At 36.4% G+C, this 6,175-nt stretch overlaps 1 long non-coding RNA gene across 2 annotated transcripts; it reads left to right on the top strand.

Annotated features, from left to right (window-relative positions):
* Positions 1-1,114: 1,114 nt before the first annotated feature.
* LOC119505053 lies at positions 1,115-4,826 on the top strand. Of its 2 annotated transcripts, XR_005210675.1 has the most exons (4): positions 1,115-1,960; positions 2,930-3,192; positions 3,283-3,591; positions 4,649-4,826. It is a non-coding gene; the product is annotated as an uncharacterized LOC119505053 (long non-coding RNA). The 2 variants fall into 2 exon arrangements; XR_005210676.1 differs by lacking the exon at positions 2,930-3,192.
* The last annotated feature ends 1,349 nt before the right edge of the window (positions 4,827-6,175 follow it).

Genomic DNA, 6,175 nt, shown 5'->3' on the forward strand with positions numbered 1-6,175 from the left:
AATAACTTTTCTCTAGTAGATGTGAGATGGATATGATGTTGCCCCTTTTGCTAGAAGGAACAGCAGGGCATGGTCCCTTTCATTGTTGTTCCAGTTTGCTAAAGCTGTTGGAATGCAAAATCCAGGAATGGATTGGCTTTTACAATGTGGGTTTATTAGTTTGCAAATTTACAGTTCTAAGGCCATGAAAATGTCTCAGTTAAGGCATCAGTAGGACGATACATTCTCTGAAGAAAGGCCTATGGCATCTGGGGTTCCTTTGTCACATAGGAAGGCACACGGCTGGAGTCTGCTGGGCCTCCCCCAGGGTTAGTGTCTGGATTCTGTTGCTTTCTCCAAAATGTCTCTGGGCTTCTGTCTTAGCTATTCTCTCTCATCTCCTCTGCGTCCTTGCTTCTTTCTCCCAGGGCGTTTCTCTCTAACTGTCTGGGGGCCTTCTCTTAGCTTCTCCAGGGCAAACTTTGGGTTTCATCTCTTAGCTTCTCTCCTGGTCCTGGTTTCAATAGCTATTTCCAAAATATCTCTGGGCGTTTTCTCTCTAAGCATCTCTGAGCTCCCTTCAAAATGTCTCTGCCTTTTATCCTCTTGTAGAGTACACCATTTAAGAAGATTAAGACCCACCTTGAATGGGCAGGGTCACATCTCCATGGAAACAACCTAATCAAAAGTTCCCACCCACAGTAAGTCTGCCCCCACAAGATTGGATTTGAGAAACATGGCCTTTTATGGGGTACGTAATAGATCCAAACCAGCACAATTGTTCTAACCATGTTACAGTCATGAATGTACCGAGACCTGGGTCCTAAGATTTGTTCTCCACTAATTTAATATGAACTTAAGAAATGTGGTGTATTGGGAAAGTTCTTGTAATCCCTCTGGGACTCAATTTTCTCCTTTGTCAATAGAAACAAAAATAGCTGCCTTAGCTCTGCCATTATAGGGTGTCAGAATGAAATGCAATACTGGATGTGAACACTGAATATGCCAAATTTCACATGGGTATATTTTATATGTATCTCATTACTATAATTGATTTATTGTAAAAGGGATTAAATCATATTCCCTTTTGACAGATATTCTTATAATAAGTATGTAACTGAGGCTGAAATTTCTTTTGGAATAAGAAAAGATTTAGATGACAGTGGGAAAGAAATGATGCATGAAGCAATGCGAAACACAAAGGTAAGAAGAGATCAAGTAACATTCACAGAAATAGAGAATTGGGGGCAATTCACCAGACTATAGAGAGATGAAAAATGGGCTTCCACCTCCAAGTATTCATAGAACTAAAATTCAAAACAAAACAAAAACCAGGAATACAATAATACCTTGGGCTTCTGGCTCTCCACTGATGGAAGAAGATAAGTTAGAGTGACATTTTCCTTCAATTTGGAGGCTTGAGTTTGCAAAACCTACTTCCAAAAGCAGTTTTATCTCTTTATGGACATGATACTCTGGATTTAAGGTAAGGTTCCAACAGAAAGATAGCAGGACCCAAATTATAGTCTCAGATTCTGAACAGGATGAGACAATTTTTAATCACAAGTTTTCAGACCTACCTAGGGTTCTTTCTTCACGATGTTACAGTATGGCCTGAGACTTCAGGCTTAAAAGAAATAGCCTAAATATTAATTAGAGTTATAAGAACGCCTCATAAAATTGGGATTATGCTTTGTATCACCATTAGCTGGACCACAATGGCATTGCTAGGTAAAAATTTGGCAGGCTGATGAAAAAATAGAACTTGTTAATCTCTCTGTGTAAGTTTTCAAATATAGTTTCTACCATTTTCCCCCTCATTTTTAAAAACACCGGATCCATGGAGTTGCGCAATCAATGGAGTTGCACAGATCCATTTTAATACTACAAAAGCAACTAAAGAACGAACTGTCATATAAAAGTCTGAAAGACTTAAAAAACAAGTACCTTAAAATTTCTGTGAAAGCACAAGAAACCACAGGTGAGTTCCTAAACTAATTTATAAATTCATTCCTCATAGCTCTTTCTTATTCCAAAGTTTGGATAGAAATTTGTAATTTGTTATTGGCGAGAGCTTGCTAGATGTGCTCCATCAAAATATCCACCATTTGGATGGAAAAGTTTATGTTGTATATAGACTCCCACAATTAAAAAAAAGAGAGAGCAAATAAAGAGGCAATGACAATTAAATGAAATATGTGATCTTGGACTGGATCTAATAATTGATGAAAAATGCTCAAAATGACATTATTGAAACATATGAAAAAAATAGAATTTTAGACTGTAAACTTTTTATCAATGTTAAGGTTTTTGAACTTGATAACTAAACTTAAGGTGTTACATAAGTGAATATCCTTGTTCTTGAAATATAGACGGAACTGTGATTATTCAAGGAACATTATGTATACAACCCACACTCACCTGTTTAGAAAATTGATTGATTGATTGATAGCTGGCTCGATAGATAGAATGACAGAGCAAATGTCACAAAATGTTAAAATTGGTGGATCTGGATAAGATATCCAGAAGGGGGAATATGTTGGAGTGCTCTGTGTTGGTTTTGTATTTTGTATTATTTGTGCAACTGTCCTGTAAGTTTAAAATTGTTTTTTTTTAAGTTCAAGAGAAAACACTGTCCACCAGTTCAGTACATGGGAAATACTTAAGAAAAACATCTTTCTATAGAGATGACTCCCTCCTCCTACATACATGGGCTAACCTTTTATGTTATTAAAAAGAACAGGTAACACTGGTACCAGAAGATTTTACTTGCAATAATCTAATTAGATGGTAAAATTATTCACTTTATAAAAGCATCCCTGAGTCCATTTCGGTGTTTGCTTGCAATTACAAAATTTTAACACATCTCTCCCAGTTTAGTACCTGATATTTGTTTGAATGTTGCCTTGGAAATGAGAACCTGCTGTTTTGCATGTGTCTCTTTTAACAGATTACCAACACCCTGAGGGCATGAAGCTCTGCTCTGATTATCTGAATCAAAAAATGGAATAAATGATCTGACAAATGATCTAGAACAGAACACACTAGTTGAAATTGATGGGATCTTGCCAACCTCCTGCAAACAACATTTAATTGGTTGGTAGAGTGGCCATGCTCTTCCAGAGTGGTCATAGCAATTATGTAGACCTAGGTTAACAATCACATGTGAAATGACCAAAGAATGGATGAATGGCTTATCCTTATTCAAATAAGGTAATAACAGGACAAAGTGGGAAATCACGCAGATCATCGTATTACATTGTACTTGCCAAATTTTCAAAGTATTGCATGTTATTCCATTAGGTGGATTCTCCAAAGAAACCAAAGAAATTGTTATCAAATGCATCCTCTATCCCTACATGCTGAATTTGATTGCTAGTACTCTTTTCCTGAAGTCTGGGATTCCATATTCCATCAAGTTTAGATGATTAGAAAACTTAATATCACTTCATTTCCCTACTTACCTATGGAAGGACAGAGGGAAAGAATCTCTGAGAGATCTTGCTCCTGCTGTATGACCTCCAGTGAAGACCTATTAAATGGAGAAGAGGCTGAAGGGGCAAGGGATAAGACAAGACAACAACCAAGGCTGTGATGAAAGAACAGATTCAGGTCTGGTAACAATTTTACCCAACCCACGGCTTAAGTACAAGCACATTACATAGTGCCTGGCTCTTATGAAACTTTCAATGACTATATATTGAAGTGAATGTAAAAAAAAATCAACATAACTGTTGAAATGGATTTGGTCAAACAGGTGCAGATGAAGGATGCCTTGCCCATTTTGTAGGAGGGAGTGCAGTAAACTCAAAAGTTAAAACAGTTGATAAACTCTAGAGAAGACAGATCTGGATCCAATAAAAGGTACAAGGAATTACAATGATGGAGTAGCTTCATCTGTGGTTAATACTCCCCTTTGTGAGACAGCGCTAGAGTATCATGTGACCAGAATTCTCATCTGTTGTATTTCCTAGTATCATCTCAGTCTGTGTGGTAGCTAGTGTGCAAGACAGATTGGGGAAATTTTATATATAGGGAGAGTTCTGTGTGACCCTGGACTTTTCCCTTAAGAACAGAAGTTGTTTACTCTTGTAAACTCTTCCCCCATCTCTCTCCTTGAGAGATGAGGAAATTATTAACCACAGCTTCCATGCACAACCAACATAACCATCAGCTTTCAAGAATTATTGCCACGTCCCTCCCCACATTTTGCCCTCTCCCCAGATTCCCAAATCTTGCTAGGCTGTGGCAGAAGGAAGCAAGCAGAAAAATTGGAATGTCATTCGAGAAAGAAGGCCAACCCTCTAGCTCTAGAGTCTTTTCTCTCCTTCAACTTCATGAAACTCTTCTATAATACCCCAGATTTATATAGTTTATTTTATTATTTTTTCAGTCAATAGCTTTTCTATAGTTACTTGATAACAAAGCTTACCATGATGTTAAGGCAGTAGAATGCTAATTTGTCTTCTCATAAAGTGCTATGAAGTACAGACATTTATAAAGCACATGGATATATTAATATATGTCAGATAATTAGAATCAGGCCTGGCACTAAGTGGTTAGTATAAAAGTCTTGGCAGGTATCATTGTTATCATCACCAAACGTCAACATCACTAAACTAATGTTAAACATCAGTGTTTTACATTTTTTGACACTATTCTTTTTTAGGTCAGAACAGATGACTCAGGTCTTCCAGAAGAATTTCAAGCCAACAATAACTATCAAGCAGTAGCCTACTCAACTGATTTGGTCTGAATTACCCCCTTTTAGTTGTTCTTTTAAATATATAAAGGATATCCAGGTAATTTTCCGTCCAATTCATGTTGAGTTATATGAATATACCTTGTCTTAGAATATCATCAGTGAAATGCTAAAATACAGTGTTCCCTGAGAATAAATTAAAATGTAATTGATTGAGCTGTTGCCCATTTTTTGGTGCTCTGGTCTATCTTGGGTGAAACAAGGAAACCAAGGGTATCATCCCTCTCAGAACGTAGCTGGAAAAGGACCATGAGGGGAAGTGAGAATTTCATTTACTTATTAGTTCATTCATTCAAAATTTAATTTACTAATTAATTCAAATATGCAAGTCTTTAAGAAGGGAGAAAGAAGAAAAAATAGATAAATTGGACTTCAAAATTCAAAACTTTTTGTATCAAAGAACATCATCCTATAAAATGTGAAAGGACAAGCTACAGAATGGGAGAAAATAGTTAGAAATCATGTATCTGATAAGGGTTTAATATCCAAAATATTTAAAGAACTCATACAACTTAACATCACAAAGACAAAGAACCCAATTAAAAATGGACAAAGGATCTGAATAGATAATTCTACACAGAAGATATATACATGGCCAATAAATCCATGAAAAGTCTTTAGAATAGTGCAAATCAAAACCACAATATGGTACAATTCACACCCATTAGGATGGCTATCATTAAAAAAAGAAAGTGGAATATAAGTGTTGGCGAGGTAGTGGAGAAATTGGAATCCTTGTGCATTCCTGATGGGAATATAAAACGGCGCAGCCACTGTGGAAAACAGTCTGGTGGTTCTTCAGAAAGTTAAACCTGGAATTACCATACAATCCAGCAATTCCACTCCTAGGTATATATCCCAAAGAATTTAAAACAGTGATTCAAACAGATACTTGAACACCAATGTTCATAGCAGGATTATTCACAATAACCAAAAGATGAAAGCAACCCAAGTGTTTATCATCAGATGAATGGATAAACAAAATGCAGTATATACATACAATGGAATATTATTCAATCATAAGGAGGAATTGAGTTCTGACACATGCTACAACATGGGTAAACCTTGAAAACATATCTGTTAAGTGAACTAAGCCAGACACAAAGGAACAAATATTGTATGATTCCACTTAGATGAGGTATTTAGAAAATGAAAACTCATAGAATCAAAAAGTAAATTAGAAGTTGGCAGGAGCTGGGAAGAAGATGGGAATAGGGAGTTATTGCTTCATGGGTACAGAGTTTCTGTTTGGGGTAATGAAAAAGTTTCGGCAATAGAGAGTGGTGATGGTTGCACAACATTGTGAAGTAATGCCACTGAGTTGTACACTTAAAAAGGGGTGGGGGGAAGGTAAATTATTTTCTAAGAACTTCTACATCAAAGTAATATCCTTAAGGCTTAGCTCTGAAGTGAATTTTGAATAGTGTGAACTCA

This window comes from Choloepus didactylus, chromosome 10, assembly GCF_015220235.1.
Source record: "Choloepus didactylus isolate mChoDid1 chromosome 10, mChoDid1.pri, whole genome shotgun sequence".
NCBI classification, from domain to species: domain Eukaryota; kingdom Metazoa; phylum Chordata; class Mammalia; order Pilosa; family Megalonychidae; genus Choloepus; species Choloepus didactylus.